This window comes from Lontra canadensis, unplaced genomic scaffold, assembly GCF_010015895.1.
Source record: "Lontra canadensis isolate GAN:19392208 unplaced genomic scaffold, GSC_riverotter_1.0 scaffold9, whole genome shotgun sequence".
In the NCBI taxonomy this organism is placed as follows: domain Eukaryota; kingdom Metazoa; phylum Chordata; class Mammalia; order Carnivora; family Mustelidae; genus Lontra; species Lontra canadensis.
This window is the reverse complement of record NW_022631003.1, coordinates 14,022,451-14,043,346: the sequence shown is the minus strand read 5'-3', so window position 1 is coordinate 14,043,346 and position 20,896 is coordinate 14,022,451. Positions and strand designations below refer to the sequence as shown.

The 20,896-nt window shown below is 40.1% G+C and overlaps 1 protein-coding gene and 1 pseudogene across 2 annotated transcripts in view; both read right to left on the bottom strand.

Moving 5' to 3' along the window:
* GRIP1 (glutamate receptor interacting protein 1) overlaps window positions 1–20,896 on the bottom strand; it is a 663,043-nt gene that overhangs the window by 509,730 nt on the left and 132,417 nt on the right. The window lies entirely within an intron of this gene.
* On the bottom strand, window positions 14,858–15,429 carry LOC116866149 (annotated as a pseudogene).

Below are 20,896 nucleotides of genomic sequence, written 5' to 3'. Positions count from 1 at the left end.
CACAATGACAAAGCACATATTACATCTGTGTCCCCAAAGCTCAAATGAGCACTCAGCACTACCCAGTGACTCTCAGAGGTACCAAGAAAAGTTGTCCAGAGTAGAAAGTATCATCAGGGAAATGATGGAGAAACACAGGGACTAGGAAGACATTTTAGAGTCTAGTTCAGAATCACCTCCCTAGCACCTACCATTCCTAGTCATATGTCCATGATTCCAGAAAAAAAAGAAGTTATGCAATTCATACATATTTTAGTTACTAGTAGACATGATGAGCCTTTATCAGGCCCAGACCACAAAATGTTTTCCTTAGAATTTCATAACTTTGGAGGATCTCTATTCAACTTCTTCCTCTTCTTTTCTTTATTTAAGCATTAACTTCTGGACATTCTGATCCATTCAACTCCTCTTTACAACTTATCACCTTACCATGAAGACCTTATCTGCTGGCCTGCTAAGAGTCCCACTGATTTTGAATGTAACAAGTTTCTACCTCCCCAGCACCCCTATCTCACCACCAAATAATGAAAGTGCCACAGTGAAATCCATTCATTTGGAATAAAGCATAAAAGGACTTCTGAGTACCTTTCTGGCAAACTGTAACATGAGGAGAGAATGCCTCCTGTCACTCCCTTTCACTTGGGATGGGACAACCCACCCTCTGAATACAGGTATCCAGATGACAGGAAATTAAAGTTGCACTCCTAGGAAATGAGAGGCCCTGATGTTACCGGTAAAGACAGGTGATACGTGAGCCTTTGTTACTCATCATGAGATATCACTTCCCACCCAGAGGGAAATAATAGATGTGCTCAGAAGCCTTTCAGCTCAGACAACTGTTTATAACAGCAAAGAAAATGCTGTGATAGCCTCTGACCTGATATGCCATCCTGAAACACAAATGAAATATCCAAGGAAACTCTTCTTCATAAACCCAGGATGTGTCAACTGCTTAAAGCCCCATGCAAATTCCACACAAGGTCCTGAGAAAGGAGATTGCTTCTGGCTCCTAAGTACTGACTTATCAATACATAATAACAGAAACAACCACCTGGATCACCTGAAGGCATCTGAGCTACCTTCCAGCCAGCCTCCTGAACGATTCCTTCACCCTGCTCTTTATTTCTAATTCCCAGCTGAACTCACCTTTCCCACCCGCTATCCCCTCCCATCCCTGTGCTGCAGATCCCAGCTAATCAGCTCAACACACTGTGGACCCTACAGGTACCTCATTTGTGCCCTCACTCATTTGTACTCTGGGGGCAAGACACTGAGGCAAACATCAACCAGCAAAGAACCAGACTGAAAACATAAATCATTAATCTGAATCTGTTTAAAACCACCCAATGAAACTAGAAGCTTGATCTGGAGACACTTAAATGTTGAAAGAAATCAATTCTATAGATTTGAAGGTACTATCTTTTACTAAGCTCTGAAATTTCCTCTTCTCCAGATCCTTATAATTTCAGGCCATCTTGAATCTCTTCACTTTGTTACCATCAAGTAGCTCCAGCTAATTTCTCCACTTGCTTACCATCCGAAAGGAAAGAGAATTAGGAAAAAGCTTTGCTGCTCCCAAGAACAGAAATACAGAAAGTTATTAATATGAAACCAATCGTGTTTGTTTCAAAAGTGTTCCTTCGACTTTATCTTTTTAAAGAGGATGTAGCTGATTTATATTTCACTTAGAAACCAACTGTTTATAAGAAGAACCAACTACTGTGAAATCTCTTTGGGAAAGAATGAAGAAAACCAATTAATAAATACACAGAACAATCAGCAGTAAACACTTTTTTAATATATCCAACTTCCTGCCTCGAGAACACACCAGCAACTCCAAAACAATTTATATGATGCAAGCCTTGCCCCGGGGGGAAGAAGGAGGAAGTGTCATTTTTTTTTTTTTTGCCTTCCCCCCCTTTAAAATCATGATTTCCATGTTCTTAAGTCATCTTAAAGTATAAAACAATGGTGGTTATTTACATTCTAACCTTGGGAGAGAATTCCACAACATACTCATCTGATGTCTAATTTTCATCTTAGATCTCCAAATATAAGGGTACAACAGAAGCGTATAGAAAGGTATTGCAGAGACTGCATTGTCTATTCAATATCCAGTTTTATTTTTTCTTTAAAAGCAGGTCCCTATACTGTATAGGCAGCTATGTGCCTGGGCTTAAAACAAACAAATGAACAACAACAACAAAATAAATAAATAAATAAATAAATAAATAAACAAACACTGTAATTTCCAGACTCCCCGGCATTTAAGAGTATCTAAAGATTTGAGCACAAGTCATTGACAGGCTTCTGGGAGAATGCTACAAAGGATCTGACTCAGCTGACAGCCTTTGTCCTTCTCCCATCTCGAATATGGGCATGATGGCCGGAACTCCAGCAGTTATTTTGTGAAGATGAGATAGAAAGCCTGGTCTGGGAAGAGTGGTGCAAAAGAAACAGCTGAGCTACTGATGACTGTATAGATATCATACAAGCCCTTGACTACCCACCTTAAGATTTATTTTGCATGAAAGAAAAATGAACCTGTGTCTTAAATGCCTAGAGAATTTCAGATTTCTATTACTAGCAGCTGAAATGAATCCTAACTGATACAAATAATTATTAGGTTGTTTGACTCCCTTTTTAAAAATGTGTCTTGCAACACTGTACATTATTTGCCACATTGATTGTACCACTAATTCATGGACCACAGTATCAGCTGACTCCTGGGGAAAGCCTACTACTCCAGCTCAGTGTCCACCATCCCCTAATCCTCCTACTCAATGAGAGTTCTGCCAAATCTCCCCAGCTCTCCACAAACCCCTATCCTCTTCCTCACACTACTCAATACTCAGCAGATCTTACTTTTTAAGATACTTAAGGAAAAAAAGTAGAAATCATCAGGTAAGGGCCATCACTGTTCCCTCTATCAAATCCTCAACCCTCCTTGAGTTTTTGTGAGTCCATACAGGTTAAAAGCTCAGGTCTGGATTCAGAAAGACCTGGCTGGAATCTCAGCTACTTGCTGAGAAACATTGGGCAGATCCCTGACCCTAGGTTTCAATTCCTTATCTAGAAAATGGGAATAATTATTGTATCTGCAACTCATGAGCTTTTGAAAGTTAATTAAATGAGATAAACATTTAACATACTTTAACACAATGCCAGGAACGTAGAAGACATGGAGAAACATTGCTAGTTCTTAATGTAATTAAGTCTACCCCAGGTATGTCACAGTCACCACAACACAAAGAGCCTGACACACAGCAGGCACATGACATATTTTTGCTGAATGCGCTATTCATTAAACAAATTCCATTTAAAATCTAGTGAAAATCTCTGAAAAATAAATTGAGCCCATGTTGCAGGTAGAGATAACATACCCAGAGTTGCACCATCAGCAGACAAAGTAGATCACATTCTCTGAATTCCTTTTCTCTTCTCTGGGCAAAATACACACACATACACACAAAAAACTTGCTATGAAATGAATTGGGCTGATTTGAACAGTGATCTTGTATTGGACCAACTAATTGAGAGAACATTGGGCAGTATCACAAAACAGAAGCTTAGTTCATAAGAGTAACCAGATAAAATTAATACGGCAAGTTAAGAAATATTTTCATTCAAAATATGAAAATAATTATGTTATTAGTGACATTGTACTTTAAAAGAAATGATGAGACTCTTGCTTTTCTAACAGATTTTGGGCAGTTGAGATTTGGGGCAGAATGGGGCAGATGAGATTCATAGGAAGAGGAAATAAGGAAATAAGCCCACAGGACTAAGAGATGAGTTCAAGAAACAATGCCAAAAGAAATTTTAAATATCCAAGTCAGGGATATTTTTTTTAATAGCTAAGTAAAGATCTCTGCATACACACTGGTGCCTACAAGTGGAACGGGATGCAGGCGTAATAATGAGACGGGGTTAGCGCAGATGGCCAAGCAGCAAGCAAACGACCCAAACCTTTCTTGAGTCAGGCCAGCAGTGATAACCAGAACATAAAAAGTCTGTTGAAAAAGACAAATGGAGAGGCGCCTGGGTGGCTCAGTCAGTTAAGCGCCTGCCTTGGACTCAGATCATGCTCCCAGGGTCCTGGGATGGAGTCCCTCCAGCTCTCTGCCCAGCGGGGAGTCTGCTTCTCCCTCCCCCCTGCTCTTGTTTCCTGGCTTGCTCTCCCTCTGTCTCTCTCTCTCTCTCCCTCTCAAATGAATAAATAAAATCTTAAAAAAAAAAAAAGACAAAAGGAAGTAAAAATACATTCTCAAGTATGAGACGCATAGTACAATACCCCTCTTACATTATACAGAAGAGTGAATGAACACACAGTCTATTTTCATTTGTCTAAAGTCAGACGGCGGAAAATACGGAATGTCAGGATTTCTAAACCCGGAAGATATCCTAGACACCATACACATTGCAGTCAAATCTGTTACAAGAAATTTTCTGAATGATAAGGAGAAATAGCGTGAAAGTATGAATTATGATAAATTAATAGGCTCAGTTGATGAGACATGTTAATATAAGAATAATGAGAAGGTGCGAATTGACAAATTGTCCTCATACATGGGAAGGAAAACAGCATTCTCAAAGGAATGGCTCCTTTCTCAATGTTAGCAAAGTCATTACCTCGCAATGTTCTTCAGAAGGAGTCACTGAGGAGTTTTTGTTGAAATTTCTCAGTGTTTTACAGTCAATGTTACCAGTTCCTCTGATAATAACTGCAGTCTTTTACATGTAATAATGTTCTCCACCACCTAAGGAGACTGTTACTTTAATTTTTTTTTTATCCTATTCCAAATGGTCCATTAGCAAAAGAAAGGTCTACTCAGGACTTGCAAGACCCCCATAGCTCGAAGCCAGCTACTGCAAAAAATCAAACATTCAAAAATAAGCCTGCTGCTCTCAATTACCCCTTAGTTCCTCTCTCGGCCAAACTAGAGCAGTTCAGCTGAGAAATCCGAGTTCCATTTCTGCCTCTACCACTGAACCAGCCCTGAAATAGCAGGTCATCACCCTGCTTGGCGGAGCTCAGGTTTTCCATCTACAAAATGGGACAGCTGGATTAGATGGCCTTTCCAGTCTTTTCCAAACATGCCAGCAAACTATCCTTCACGACTTCAGACATCAGTTTGCATCCTTGGGGGGTAGGCCCTGAGGTTATTTGCTGTCAGACCCTAAGAAGGCAATTTGGTTGGGTGGAAAATCTATGCACCTGTGCTCCAAATAATCAGACTTTTGTTTGATGTGGAATACCGAGTCAAAGCACATTTCACTGAGCTACCATTTTCCGTCAGAAATACAGCACTCCATTAAAATTACAAAGCTAATATTACTACAAATCACACCACTAAAAGCAAAGAAAAAAATAAATGCAGGAAGGCACAGTTGGATATGAACTATTTAATCTAATCATAATATTTTCCCAAATCTAATTAGAAAGCTCACCATTCTTTCATTCATTATTTATTTATTGAGTATGAACTATGTGTAAGGTGTTGTGCTAAATAGTCCTGTCAAGTAGAAAGCTTCCTTCCTCATAGACATCACCCAACTTGTTCCATTGTGTCAATGTCTCAGAGCTTCTCTAGCATCCGAAGCCCTCCATTACATGCTAACACCCTCCAAGGGGAAAAGAATTAATTTCCCTCCTCAGACTTCTTACCTTACAGAATCTTCTGTCCCTTCAAGCATGTGACTGAGCTTCTGTTGTACATGCTCTATTATTCCACTATCCTTTCAGAAATCACTAATGATTTTGGCTCCGATAAACATTATTTCAATAAATATGTGCAGCATGTTCAGTGTGTGTCAAGCAGCACGTTAGGGGTTGGAGAGCACAGGGAGAAAAGCAGTAGGAAAGTTCCCACTCTCACAGAGCTTATCACAGAGCAGATACTAATTAAAGGCAAATAAGATCAATAAGACATGTCCCTGTGCTCTTGGCCATTCCTGTCACTATTATTAGGTGTTATGTGACTACCTTACGGATTTCAGTTCTTGAAGCACAGTACAAACCCAGTAAATATTTTCTAAATGAAACATTTCAGTCCTGTTCTTTTTCTGATCACAAGAAGGAAAGTGGCTCCTTAGAACTTGGCTGCTACTAGTCAAGAACAAATAGAAGTTCTCACTAAAAGATCTTTAATCATTTCTATAGACTCCTACCTTACAGGAATGGTCGTCACCCAGTTTCTATCCTCCTCCTTCCTCTTCTCTAATGGAGCCACAACTTAGGTCAGGGTTTTGCCCTCTCAGGGAGGCCATTGTTCTCAAGGGACCTCAAGGGATCCCTAGATCCAAGGCTGAGTCCAGACAGCCTATATGCTCATCTCATTAGCCTTGGTATTGATGGCGCAGGGGTGATCACATGACCTAAGTTAACCAATCAGACTGAAGGAAAGAATTTTCAGTCTATGGTTGGAGAACAAGCCCTTTTTTCACCACGATTAGGGACAACCGCTATTGGTGATTGTCTTGGGACGGCGGTGGAAGCCAGCTTGAGAGAAAAGGGGACACATGGAAGAGAGCAGAACTGAGATCCAAAAAAATGGAGTGGGAGACTACTCAACTTCTGGCTGCTGGTTATGTGTGATAATATCTCTGCTTATTGCTTATGCCAGTTTAAGCAGGGTTATCTGCTACTTAGAATTAAAAATATCCTGAAATGATCGATCTTCTGGAAGCTACTGGTTGAACCCCAAACCATGAGAGAAGAAAATATGCTTTTGAATACATGATATTTTTAAATGTAAATTCCAATCATAAGGACTGCGTCTTCTAAGACCCAGTTGGGAAGTGAAGCATCTGTGAAATCATTGTGAAGTAAAAACAATATTTACAACAAATAATTTATGAGATGCTTTTCCCTCTCTCCAAACTTGATATTTATTGCCCTCCAGAACTCTCAGAAATACTTTGGTTTTAAAGTTCCTTCTCTGAGTTGAAAGGAGTTCCCTTAAAAGCCGTAGGAAACAATCTACGTTGGATTATTCATTCAGTCATAGAGGAAAAGAGGTTAACAATAAATAACCCAATGATGAAGAACATCTAAAAAGATAGTGGGGAACAGAATTGTTCAGTGTCTAGACTAATGCTTTCTAAACTTTTCCACTGAAATTCATTATGAGGACAGAAAGAGAGTGGCCTGTCAAAAACATGAAGTATCCTTGACATTTGATATTTTAATCTTAAAAATGCAGGAAATTTTGTGTTTTAGTGCATAATATTATTTATATATAATTTCCCCCCGACTCTTAGTGAAATTAATAGCCCAGAAAGTTGCCAAGTGTCTATACTGCGGTTTGGGTTTGACCTGACACACCACTGTGTATCTCCAGGGGTAGATGGTATGTTTACCCAAATGTAGGCATACAGCTACTGACCATTCCCATCATGTCACAGAGCAGAGAACTGAGATCAAGGCAGGTTAAATAAGTTGCCCAAAGTTCTGAAGATAGTTATTGGCAGATCTAAGAACAGAATCAAACTCATTCTAATTCTCAAGACCAGTAATCTTTCCAAATGCTTCTTCTAATCCTTGTATGAAAATAAGAACAACCCAGCTACAACTCTAATCAAATTCATCCTTTCCTGAACAAGCCTTGCTCCAGTGCCTTTGCATTTGCTATGTCTTTCTTCTAGAAGGCTCTTCAACTCTCTGTATGGATGGTTCCATCCCAGCATTCCTGTCTCAGCTCAAATGTTACCACTCGAGAGCAGAGGCTTTCCATAGCCACCCTATGTCCCATGACGAGTTAAGCTCTACCTTATCAATCTGATTTGGTTCCTTCATAGACTATATCACAATATGAAATTATCTTATTGATATATTTGTTTCTTTGTACATTGTTTGGTTTCCTCCCTCTTGAATATAAACTCCACAGATGACCAGACCTTTTTTGTCTTGTTCATTGCTCTCACCACAAGTGGGGGTTACACATGGAAGATCTTTGAAAGATACTATTTAACAATAAATGAACACCCTATGCTCTCCTACCTCTCTACCTTTACCCAAGCTGCCACTCTCCTAGATGCCTTTCCTCCTTCACACTTGCCTGTTCAAGTATTATCCATTCTAAGAACAACTCAAATCATACATCTTTCAGGAAACCTCCCCTAGGTCTGTTTACCTGACTTGCTTGTGAGGACACTGAGGACAGGAAACCTGTCTTATGCACATTTGTATTCCCAGATCCTAATGTAGGGTAGACCTCTGAACCCAGTCCTTGCCTTCAGTCACCTGCTCATTTGCCTTTCTCATCTCAGTGCACTTTTTCTCCATGTTCTAGAAGACCATTGTAAGGTTATCCTACTTGTGATTGCCTATATTTTCCCTTATGTCCATTCTGTTCCTTAAATACTCCAAAGCAAATTTTAATTCTTCCGTATCATTTGTTTTTTTCTCCCTTGTCATCTTTTGCTCACGTCATCCAGGCTCTCTTTCACCTCAAAGCATTATTTCCTCTGAGCTTTATGTTCTTTCATTGAGATTCTGCCTCTTTGTAGCCAACGTAGGATACCTAAGTTATTCATAATAGAAGACATTTCCTGTAATAAGTCGTATTCAAAAGTACTCTCTTCCTCTGATCCTTCAGCTTGATGCTTCTTTCCTGTAGTCTGCACGGTTATGTCGTGGGCTATAGACCTAGGGGTCCCACTGTTTTCAACCTAGAAGGAGGGGAAGTTCTACCCAGATACTGTATTGACCAAATAGGTAATTCAGAGAGCTCTTGGCCCTACTTGCTCTCTGCCAGGGAGCAGGTCTAATCCCAGATGTAAAACAAAGGGAAGATGGATGTGTCAGATCTATCCTGGCTCTAAGAGTCTAGGCTAATTCAGAGCGGCTCTAGTGAACCTAGGTGGAATCTTCTCCCAGCTCTGTCAAATGGTAGAGCTCAGAAGCTTAGGAAAAACCACAACCACCAGCATGCACAGGGTAAAAGACTTCCTAAAATGGGAACTGTTCCTTCCCCAACCCCCTCTACACTATGTTCTGTTCTGTTGTTTCCTGAATTCATTGCCTTCAAGTGGACATTGAAAGTAGAGGGAACAGAATTAAAGTCTCTTAACAGGAAAGGGAACAAAGGAAAAAGCAAGGGATCAGGAACCCTTAAATACTGCTAAATTGAAGGATTGGAAAAAGAGAGAGAAAGAAGAGTAGTATGTGTAATCTTTATTCTTCTGCTCAGTTAGTACACTTAGTACAAGTGCTAAACAGTATGTCGCAGAGATGATTTGAGGCGAAGGGAAGGTTGAAATACTGCAGAGGGTTGACCATCAACGTCAACGATTCCATCAAGAAAAAAGAATGAATATTGCACAATTAGGAGGTTCCTGATGTCCTTGAAATTTTCAGAAGGATAACAAAGAACATCACTCTGGCAGGTGATTAAGCAATGAGTAGAATGATGACAAAAACCAGGGCTTATTGTAGAGGAAGACTGACAGTGAAATCCAGGGGAGTAATAGGGAGTAGTCATCGATTTTAATATTTTAGGAGAGATGCTAAAATCTCCAAGCACTATTTAAATCTGTAAGTAAAAGTAATTGTCATAATTTCCTTTTTTTGAATTTAGGAAGACTATCTCAGGTTTCGAGAATAATGAGTATAACCATTATGCACATCCTTTTTAAAATAAAAGGGCACAGAAGAATGAGGGGGAGAATTCAATCCCAGAAATGAGAAATCAAAGAATATTAGAAAAAATACCAGTGACGAAAGCTCCATGAGTTTTCTAACACTGCCTCCCAAAATTTCTTCCTTAAATCTGCTAAATCATCATGGAATTTTCAGACTCTTTTTAATATTTTGTTAAATTGCTACATGACCCCAATATCAACTATAGGTTATATGCCAAATTCTGAAGGCTATTTATAACTAAATAAAATAGTAAATTTGTACAGTTTGCTACCTAGACATTATTACATCCATTGACTATGAAGATTACTGGAAAAGAAAATATATGTATTTTTATAGATAAAGAAAGGTCATTTAATATTTCCTTTCATATCTTACACTCTGAAAACATCAAAAAGCTATTCTTCTCAACCACAACCCAGCAAGACTAAGTGAAAACATAAAGGCTCTTAGCCACAGGCAAATCTGGTAAAGGCAGTGGAAGCCAAGAACGAGGAGTATTATATATCTCAGTTAAAATCTACAACCACAAAGAGAGCCTCACAAGGATTCTATCCATCCAGGAGCAACGAAAGCAAAACCAGCAGACATACACCCCATCAGTCTAACCATCTTAATTGTTTTTACTTCACTAGTCATTTGAGAACGAGACCGAATTGGAAACTCTACCACTCTAAGAATTAATTCCCAGCCTGGAAATGAATCATCAGAATCATCCAGCAACTGCTTAAATACTTAAACTTTTAAAGAGATTCACTCAGAGCCACTTGCATGGCTCAGTCTGTTAAGCATGACTCTTGATTTTGTCTCAGGTCATGATCTCAGGGTTGTGAGATCAAGCCCCACATCAGGCTCTGCTCTGGGCATGGAGCCTGCTTAACATTCTCTCCCTCCCTCCCACTCTTAAAAGAAAGGGTGGGGCACCTGGGTGGCTCAGTGGGTTAAGCCTCTGCTTTCTGCTCAGGTCATGATCTCAGGGTCCTAGGATTGAGTCCCACATCGGGCTCCCTGCTGAGCAGAGAGCCCGCTTCCCCCTCCCTTTCTGCCTACTTGTGATCTCTCTCTGTGTCAAATAAATAAATAAAATCTTAAAAAAAAAAAAAAGAAAAGAAAAGAAAGAAAGTGAGGGAGAGAGGGAGTCACGCAAACAAGTACTTATTGATGATCCCTATATACCAGGTTCTGAGACTTAAGCAAATAGGTCCCTTAGCTGGACACTGATTTGAATCTCTTAGTCAACTGAGCAGAAGAATAAAGATTACACATACTAAAGACACAACATCCAAGACATTAGCTCAAGGAGCTGAACTCAGAGGGAGAGAAAGACTCATAGATTACCTGTGTGTGTGGTTTAGGGGCAGTGAGCTTAGCGAGGGGTGATTATTATTCCTATAGGCAGCAACTTTCATTTTTTATTAATAATCTTCTCTACATGTGTGATCTTTTAGCCTTTAGTCTAATTTTCCTTCTGGACACTGGACTTGTTGGCTGAACATAAGTTTCCTTTTTTTTTTTTTTTAATCTATCAGATGTTTTTTTATGACAAATTTATTGAATTTAAATCTTATGGCATTTTATTTTTTTTTTAAACATTTTACCTATTTATTTGATAGAGATTACAAGTAGGCAGAGACTCACGCAGAGAGAGAGAAAGGAGGAAGCAGGCTCCCTGCCAAGCAGAGAGCCCGACGTGGGACTCAATCCCAGGACCCTGAGATCATGACCCGAGCCAACGCAGAGGCTTAACCCACTGAGCCACCCAGGTGCCCTGAACATAAGTTTCCAAAGCAAATTAGCTTTCGGTGATCTGACCTAACCTTTGTCTTAAATAGTCAATAAAAACGGAGGTGGGTACCACTTCTCCAATATAAAGGCATGACCGAGATAGTAGCTCTTCCCAGAGGAGCTTCACAAGGGTTTGGGATCATCAACATGTTAATTCCCCAGAGAAATCTACAATAAAAGATGAGATCACTATGTGTAATTAAACTAAAAATAAATTCTGTCTTATGTTATATGGAAATGACTGCTGAAATTTTCCCCCAACATAACTCTAGTCATAGGAAAGCTCAGCTCAGCTTACCATTTTGTTGATTTTAATATCCACTTATCATATTAAACACATATCTGTTATTTACTTCTTCCTCCACACAGTTTCATCAGGGTATACATCTTAGTTTCTGCATATTTGTTGCATTCAACAAAAATTAATTGGGGCCCTCCTATGTACCAGCCACCATCATAGGCCCCGAGGACACCATAATGAGATGAAATGAAGAAAGTGACATCTCTGACCTCTCAAATCTCACATTTCCATGGATGGATATATCACTGGGGCAATGTTTATTCATCAAAGTGAACTCCGCTTTCCTTCTTAATTCTGGAAGTATTTGAATAGTGTCAGGGGTCTATACATGTCACTGAGCAACTTCTATTCTGCACAGTACTCAACGATAGCCCAGGACTAAATCTTAGCAGATTCCCATCATATTCCTTGGGCTTGTTATTTCTCCTTACGGCACTTTACTCCTTTGCAGACCTTCTTGCCTTCAACAGCCATTTCATTCAACAGTCTTTCTCCATTCTTGACCCCACCCCCCTTCCCCCAGCAGCATTACTCCCGGTCCCAAAGTGAATGAATATGTCCTCGTTGAGCTTGCCTTCTCATGGAACAGCACCTAGTTCGGAATGGTGCTTTCTTGCCCTTGGGCTAAAATATGTCCAAGATCTACTTACTGCAGCATACGATGTGATCACTTGTCACCTTTCCAGGTCATTTCTCACAGCTCAGTCTCTAGTTCACAGCATTGTTTCTGAGTCTCCACTGCAGTTCCATCTCCCCTCCAAGGCCTTTGCTCACCTAGCATCGGCCCCACTCCAGCAGGCAGAGCACTTACTCATCCTTTCATACTTAGTTCAGGCACTACCTCCTCCAGGAAACTTTCTCTGACCTTTGCATGTCTGCTCCCTGGAGGCCTTTCAGCTCTCCTCTTCTCTACTTGCACGATACAGAAGAAAGAACTCCACTCACTCAATGTACACCGTATCATAATCATCTGGCAGGAGACTTGAAAGGGGCAACAGGGTTCTGGTCATGTTTGGGGATCGGTACCTCACACAGTGCCCTGCCCATGACAGACACCAAAAACAAAACAAAACAAAACAAACAAACAAAAAAAAACCGTGTTCACCGAGTGAACCTTCGATATCTTTTTATAGTAAAAATAGCAAGTGACAAATTACCAAGCTCCCCCTACACCAAGGAATGTTTCTTCACTCCATCTAATGTTTTTCTTCTTCTTTTTATAATTTGCAATAAAGTTTTACTGTCGGTGTAGAAGAAGAGCAGGGAAAACAGTTCAGTAGCTTTCAGTGAGTAAAATTTATAATGTTTTTCTTCTTTTTCAATACAAACCGCCTGTTTATGTAGCTTTTTGTTCTAACTAGATATTAAACACTAGTTGAACGCTTGTTTAAACTTGAAAAATCCTACAGGGATCATGGAAGTTGATAGAGGAAACACAGTAAGCAACTGAACAAATATTTGTTATGAGATTCACTCTCTGCCCAGGAGACACCAGAAAGAACTTCATTAGCAAAGACTTCCTTCACCTATGAGGTAATGAAAGGGGAATTGCCAACACCCTCAAGCCAAGGAGTAGGTGACATCAACTTTATCCTGAGCAATTTAAATCCATCTACAATGCCCTGTTCTCCAGAGGAGGCCCAGACAAAAGAGATGAGCTAAACACATTTTCATTTACCATGACTTTATGCCTCTAACAAAGAGATGAACTTCAGCTTTGAGGATATCCCCCTCAGAGTCAGGATGTTTCTCCCCTCAGTTACTGCTTCCTTCTTATCTCTGAGCCGGCCACAGCGTGGAAAGATTCAGAGGCCAAATTATTTTTGTATTTCTGTCTGTTGTATTATAAAGAATGTGTCTGGTCTCTGTCCCAGGTTCCTGCAGCTGAGTTTCTAAATTCGGAATTGAGAGACAGGAATGTCTTTGTTATTCACAGTAGGTCCTCGCACCACATCAGAGTTTATGTTAATGAAGCTGCTCCGGAGGGCCCCAGGCCCACTGCAGGAGAGGGGCCCGGTGGTGCTAGAAAGACCAACCAAGTGATGAGAGGGTTGGGACTTGGAGCCAAGGCTCTGAGGAGCTTCCTGACCACACTGATGTGTCTGGAGAGCAAGGTGTCCTGATTCCAAAGGGAGAGCACATGAAAGTTCTGAGTCCAAGACCCTTCCAGACCTTGCCCTGTATGTATTTTCATTTGGCTAGTTCTGATTTGTATCCTTTATAACAAAAATGTAACTGTAGGCATAATGCCTTCCTGTTTTCTGTGGGCTATTCTAGTGAATTATCGAATCTGAGGTGATTGAAGATACCCTGAATTTGTCGCCAGTTGGACAGAAGTGCCAGTGGCCTGGGGACCCCCAAGTTTGTAGCTGGCCTCAGAAGCAAGGGCAGCCTTGTGAATTTGGCCCTTAAGCTGGGGAATCTCCTTGGGATGGTCAGCATCACAACTGTATTGCAATATCAAACTGTTCTACTATGGAGACCACATGACCACCATGTTGATTCAGCAGGAATGACCAAATGCCAGGCCTGGTGTTCAGGGAACCTGGGTCCAGAATCAAACTTGCTATTTAACAACCCTGTGATGTTTAGCAAGCCACAGAACTGATCTGACTGTCAATGTTCCCGTCAGTAAATGAGAGGCTGGACTCAGTAGCTTTTGCCATTTCCCATCTCTATGCTGCTCCCAGTAGGCCTCAATCTGCAGAAGCCAATGATCACTTTTTCCTCTGAATGATCTTCATCTATAGGCTCCTCTTAGCAACAATGGCTTACAGATGGGTTTAAGGCCTTTGTATTTGCTGTTCCCTCTACCCGAACACCCCATTCCCAGATACCTGCATGTCTTAACTGCTAACTTTCTCCAACGTTTTTCTGCACAGACGTCGTGTTTCTGCTCACCCTCACTGGCCACGCAATCTGTAATTTCAACACCCATCCATGACACTCGGCCACTCCTTTCTCTGCTTTATCTTACTGCATGACATCATTAGCTAACATATTATATAGGACAATGGCTTTTTTTTTCCTTCTCAAATCACCCCAGATTTTATTGCTTTAAAACATCAGAAATAAATCTGAAAAATCATCCGGCATCTTGCTGTTTCTATAGCTGGACAACTTAGATCTTACTCGTCAGCCTGTTGAATTGTTCCTTTTTCAGTAACACAGATACCATCCCCAAATTTTCTGATATCCTTGTTTTTAACTGTTGTGGCTTGCTGAATCAAAGCAGCTGAGTTTGATAGATTTCCTTCAAGAATTAACTTATCTTTCTGGGCCTGAGATACTGAACAAGCAACATCTGGCCTCATCCAAACCCTGCGGACGTATTTTTGTATTTTTCTCCCAAGAAATTTCAGATTTCAACAAGAGAACCATTCTGAATAACAACGCTGCTGGGGAAGTGCGCACACGCAGATGTCATCTTGTAACAGATGCCCAGTGTAACACCCTTGATGGTGTTCTATAAGTGACTGTAAGACAGTGCAAACAGTAGTCAGTTCTTTTCTGTTTCCCCACATTTGTCACCCCGGAGCCTCTTCTCTTTCTTTCCAAGGAGACTGAGTTCTACATTGATATGACAGAAGTCCATCTGCAGAGTTCCTCTGGGGCCCTTCACAGTAATGGTGCATCCCTTCTGAGTGATGTCGACATTTTGGGGAATGTCAATCAACTGATTGCTGAGAATGGTTTTCATTTTTGCCGCAGATGTGACAAAGAGAGGATAAAGCCTTATTTTTCATTTATTTCTTCAGTAGAAGGGAAGCTCCATGAGGGCAAGGACCTCTACTGTTTGTCCACAGCTTTACACTGAGTATCTAGAAAAGTGCATGACAAACAAATGACTTGCAAGTGAGTATTAATAAATATTTCACAAATGAATCAAGCATCAGCTTTACTGAGATCAGGTAGGCACAGCAGTTTAATTATACAATCCATATGCTCATACCTGAAATAACTGAAATTACTTCCCCACAGTTTGGAATGACTAGGAGCAAGGGTATGGCGATAGGTAATAACAGAATGCTAGGAACTGTGGCCAGAGAGAGGAGCTTTGGAGGTTAAGAGATTTGGGGGATGATAAGGATCAAAGAATGGAAATGATGATGAGTGAAGTGGAAGTGACATAAGACACTGAGAGAGAAAGATCATAGATATTAGAATCTACAAAGGTGACAATAGGGAAAGAAATGGGGAAATGATACAGCAACTGATGCTACGACAACTCTGAAAAGTAAGAAATTATCTTCTTGGTCCCAGAAAAGGTTATAGGAAACAGATGGTATAAAACAAAGGCTCTGAAATATTGAGAAATTTCAAGGGAACAATAGTTTAAACTGCACAATACAGTAGCCACTAGACACAAGAAGCAGTAAGCACTTGAAATGAGGCTTGTCTGAATTGAGAGGTGCTGTATAAGTGTAAAATGAATGCCAGACTTGAAAGACTTCTTGTGAACAAGAAAAGTAACACATATCATTAAAAATGTTTATGTTGGGGGCGGCCTGTGTAGCTCAGTGACTTAAACATCCAACTCTTGATTTCAGCTCAGATTGTGATCTCGGGGTCCTTGGATCGAGCCCCACGTGAAACTCTGCACTGGGCATGGAGGCTGCTTGGGATTCTCTCTCTCCCTGTCCCTTTCCCCCACCCCCTACTTGTGTGCACAAGCACCTCTCTGTCAGACACACGTGCTTTCTCTCCCTCCAGGGGAAAAACGTTTAGTTAGCTACATGTTAAAATGGTAACTTTTGGATGTATTAGACTAAATAAAATGTATAATTAAAATTAATTTCACCTATTTCTTTTTACTTTTTTTTTAAGATTTTTTATTTATTCATTCGACAGAGAGAGATCACAAGTAGGCAGAGAGGCAGGCAGAGAGAGAGAGGAGGAAGCAGGCTCCCCACCGGAGAGCCCGATGCGGGGCTCGATCCCAGGACCCTGGGATCATGACTTGAGCTGAAGGCAGAAGCTTTAACCCTCTGAGCCACCCAGGCGCCCCTATTTCTTTTTACTTTTTTTAATGTGGCCAACAGAACTTTTAAATTACATACGAAGGCTAGTGTTATAGTTCTACAGGTAGAGCTGGTCTAGAAGTGTCCAAGGGGTGTATGAAGAAGTCTGCAGGCTTGATATCAGCCTCTATGAATCTGGAGAAATGAAAGAAGGCATGACCCCCAGTAGAGAAGTTTGCTAAAGTGTTGTCTTCAAAGGAAGGCAAAGTTTTAACCTCAGGGAAGAAATAAAGATTTATTTATTTATTATTTATTTAAGAAAGAGAGAGAGAGAGAGAAGGACTGAGCTGGGAGAAGGAGAGAGAGAATCCAGACTCCTAGATAATTTGGAGCCTGGCACAGGGCTAGATCCCAAAACCCTGAGATCATGACCTGAGCCAAAACCAAGAGTGGGCTGATCAATCAACTGAGCCACCCAGGTGCCCCATCTCAGAGAGGATATAAAATGATTATCTGAAAGAAAGGACATGCTAACAGTGGCCATAATCATATTGCAATATATAAATGTATCAAATCGACACATGGTACACCTTGAACTTCACAGTGTTCTATGTCAATTACAGCCCAATTTTTTAAAAAAGAAGAAAAAAAGGTACAGTTCATGTGTCAGATGCAGACTGGCATATCTCAGTCACAGAAGAGGTAGAGACTTTGAACTTCACCTATTCCGTGCTGGTTCCAAAGCCAAGAGCACTTCCTTTAGTCAAGACCAACCTCCCTTTGGGAGATGGAGTGGATGAATAAGTCATCCAATAATAATGCAGTCAATCAACAAACATTTATTAAAGACTTAATACATCTTGGGCTCTAGAGATCTAAAAAATGAATAAGTTCCTGGCTTCAAATTGTTCTCAGGCCAGTAGAAGAGACAGGTATGTAAAAATCGATAAATTCCAATACGTATCCTGGCAAATACAGTAATTGAGTATAAACTAGGCCTTGAGGTCAGAGCCAGGAATGAGATGTACACAGTTTACATCTTGTGTAGCTATTTCAACTAGGGCAAAGAATGTAGAAATAGCCCATTCAGCACAATTCTAACTCTAGCTACAAAAGGGTCATGTCTTCTTTCACTTAAAAACATTAAAGCTTTTGTCTGGGGAAAAAAGTAAGACTTTTGCAGATATAAAGGAAAATAACATAGTTTACAAATGTATTTCACTCTCTCCATTTAAAGTATAACCATAAAAACTTCAAAAGTTTAATGTATAATACAAAAACTTTAAAAAGACCCAGGTGCCTGGGTGGCTCAGTCAGTTGGGCATCTGCCCTCGGCTCAGGTCATGATCTTGGGGTCTTGGAGTTGAGCCCCTTGTTGGGCTCGTTGCTCGGCAGGGAGCCTGCTTCTCCCTCTCCTTCTGCCCCTCCCCCTGCTGTGTGCTCTCTCTCTTTCAGATAAACAAAATCTTAAAAAAAAACACACAAAACTTTAAACATTTTTTTTTAAAGATTTTATTTATTTATTTGACAGACAGATCACAAGTAGGCAGAGAAGAAGGCAGAGAGAGAGAAGGAAGCAGGCTCCCTGCTGAGCAGAGAACCCGATGTGGGACTCGATCCCAGGACCCTGGGATCATGACCTGAGCTGAAGGCAGAGGCTTTAACCCGCTGAGCCACCCAGGCGCCCCCCACACAAAACTTTAAAAATACCAGCTTATATTCTGCAATATTATTTTCAGATGTCTTTATATAAAACAAAATGTACATACAACTGCTACCTGCTTTTACTATCTTAAGATGCCAGATGGTTACAAAAGAGTAATATTCCTTCTATTTTCTTGATTTCCTTCAAAAATTATAAAACAGTTTGGTATAGTTTCCAAAAGGTATATACAAAAAGGTATAATAAGAAACACCAAAATCTCATTCGTAGAAACAAATCAGCCTATGTATACCTTTTTGTTTCTTCTCATTTTCTCAAAGTCACCACAGGAAAGGTGAAGATAATTGCTGGTAACAACCTGTGTGTGTGTGTGTGTGTGTGTGTGTGTGTGTGTGTGTGGTTGGACAGGGATGTTGCCCATTCATGTTTGGTGCAAGAACCCAACATCTCTGGAACTTATCCTGGTTAGAACAGACCCATGGCAGAAGGAGAGGCACTGGGCATTAGAATCAGAGAAATTTAGATCCAAATCTCATCACCATGGCTTATCAAATTTAAAATGTTGGGATTTTATTGGATTGGGATTAACTGGGATGTTAATCACCTTCTCAGAACTTCAATTTTATCACCAAAATAATGGAAGCAATGTGCTACGTACCCCCAACACTGTGAAAATAGTATGAACATTCTGGTACATGGTAGGTGCATAATAAGTGTTAGTTCTCTGATCCTTTTCTTTCCCTCCTGGTTGTGGCCATGTACTCCCGAAAGAAGGGCAAAATTACATCAATCGGAGCAGTAAGCTTTGTTCTCTTAGAGGTGCCAGTGCCTCAGTGAAGGCAGCCAACCATGTCCTGTATATTAAAATGGAAGAACTTGTTTTCAGAATAAAAATGTCATTAATTTCTGATAAAAACTAACTGCTTCTAGCAAAATTAATCCAAGCTAATTGAATAGTTCTTGAAAAGCAGGTAAATCATCATGGCCATCACAGACAATTGATTCAGTTTCTACAAAGTTAAAAAGCAAATTATAGAAAGTTGTGATGAGAATCTGCTCCTTATCAACATGAAAAAAGGCTCATAAATGTCACCCACTAAATTCCGACAATCTAAAATCCAAAAGAAGAAAAATGTCTTAAAATAACCCTAGGAGGCTGTGTTTTTATCAGGAACATAACTTGCTTTAAATCTGCTATGGAAAGAAGACACAAATTTATTTTTATTTAGTAACACTTTCTGTTTTTTATATCAAAGTCTCCTTTTTTATTTGAATAAGTACAATCCCCACCAAAAAAAGTTTCTAAGGAAGACAGAATCATGCATTTGATTAAAGCACAATGCTGAGTACAATCTTCAGTGAATAGAGCCCTCAATGAATGCATAGCAAATGAAAAAAAAAAAAGCAGTAAAAGCAATCACCCCTTTAGAACATGTTACAACAAGATGGTACATGAATTCCTTTTTTTTTTTTTTTTAAATCCATTTAGGACAGGTAGAGCCAGTTTTCTGGATGAGGAGACTCAGAGAGGATGACTTGCCCAAAGTCATACTTTCTAAGTGGACTAAAAACCAAATCAGCTGATTCATCTGCCTACCTTTAAAATCTTAGTGTTGAAACACCCCATGGAGGTTATTTGGTCTCAGTCTCTCTGGTGACACAAAAATCCTATCAATAACATTCTTGACACATGGTTATTTGGCCTCGGCTAACAGTTCCAATGACTCATTCCTTTTATAAGGTCACCATTGCCATTTCTGAAATGTCTTCTTTACAAAGAATCTAAATCTTCTCCCTAGTTATTTTTATTCCCAGGTCCTGAGCTACCACCATAACTTTCATTAAAAGCTGGTCCCCCAAAACTCTTTGGATTTCAAAGCTAAATATACCTTCCACCCATATGGTTTTACCATGAGGTACCGCTACGGGCATCATCAAGGTACCATGTCTGAAAACCCTTGTTCATTTCTATCTTCCCATCTCTTCCCACCTTTTGATTTTCATTTCATCCCTGAGGTGTTTAAGACAGAATAAAAAAATAGGCTGATAAATAAAAAGAATGTACAATTAAATGAAACCTGACCACATAACCATGACTTTCCTCAGTTGTTGATCTTTCTGAAATATCTGGCACTCTTCAGTAGAGAATTATTTATCTAGAGACTCTAGATCTGTAAGGATCAACAGAGTCATCAAATCACTTCATCTTTTAGATTAAAAGACAGAATTCATTCAACCACCTATACCACAAGCATTTAATGAGCACCAACTACACACCATACTCAATACTAGGCTCTATGGCAAATTCTACCAACACAAGAATCGGTAAGACAGAGTTTCTACGCTGAGAAGGGGTATCATATTATTATTACCAAATAACTTTCATTGAGACTTTATTCTGTGTCAAGCACAGTTCTAAATGGATTAATTCACTTAATCTTCACAATAACCACAGCTAGATGTTATTGTGATAATTATCTTCTGATGAGGAAACCTAGTCCCAGAGTGGTTGGCGGGGGGGGGGGGGGGGGGGGGGGGGGGGG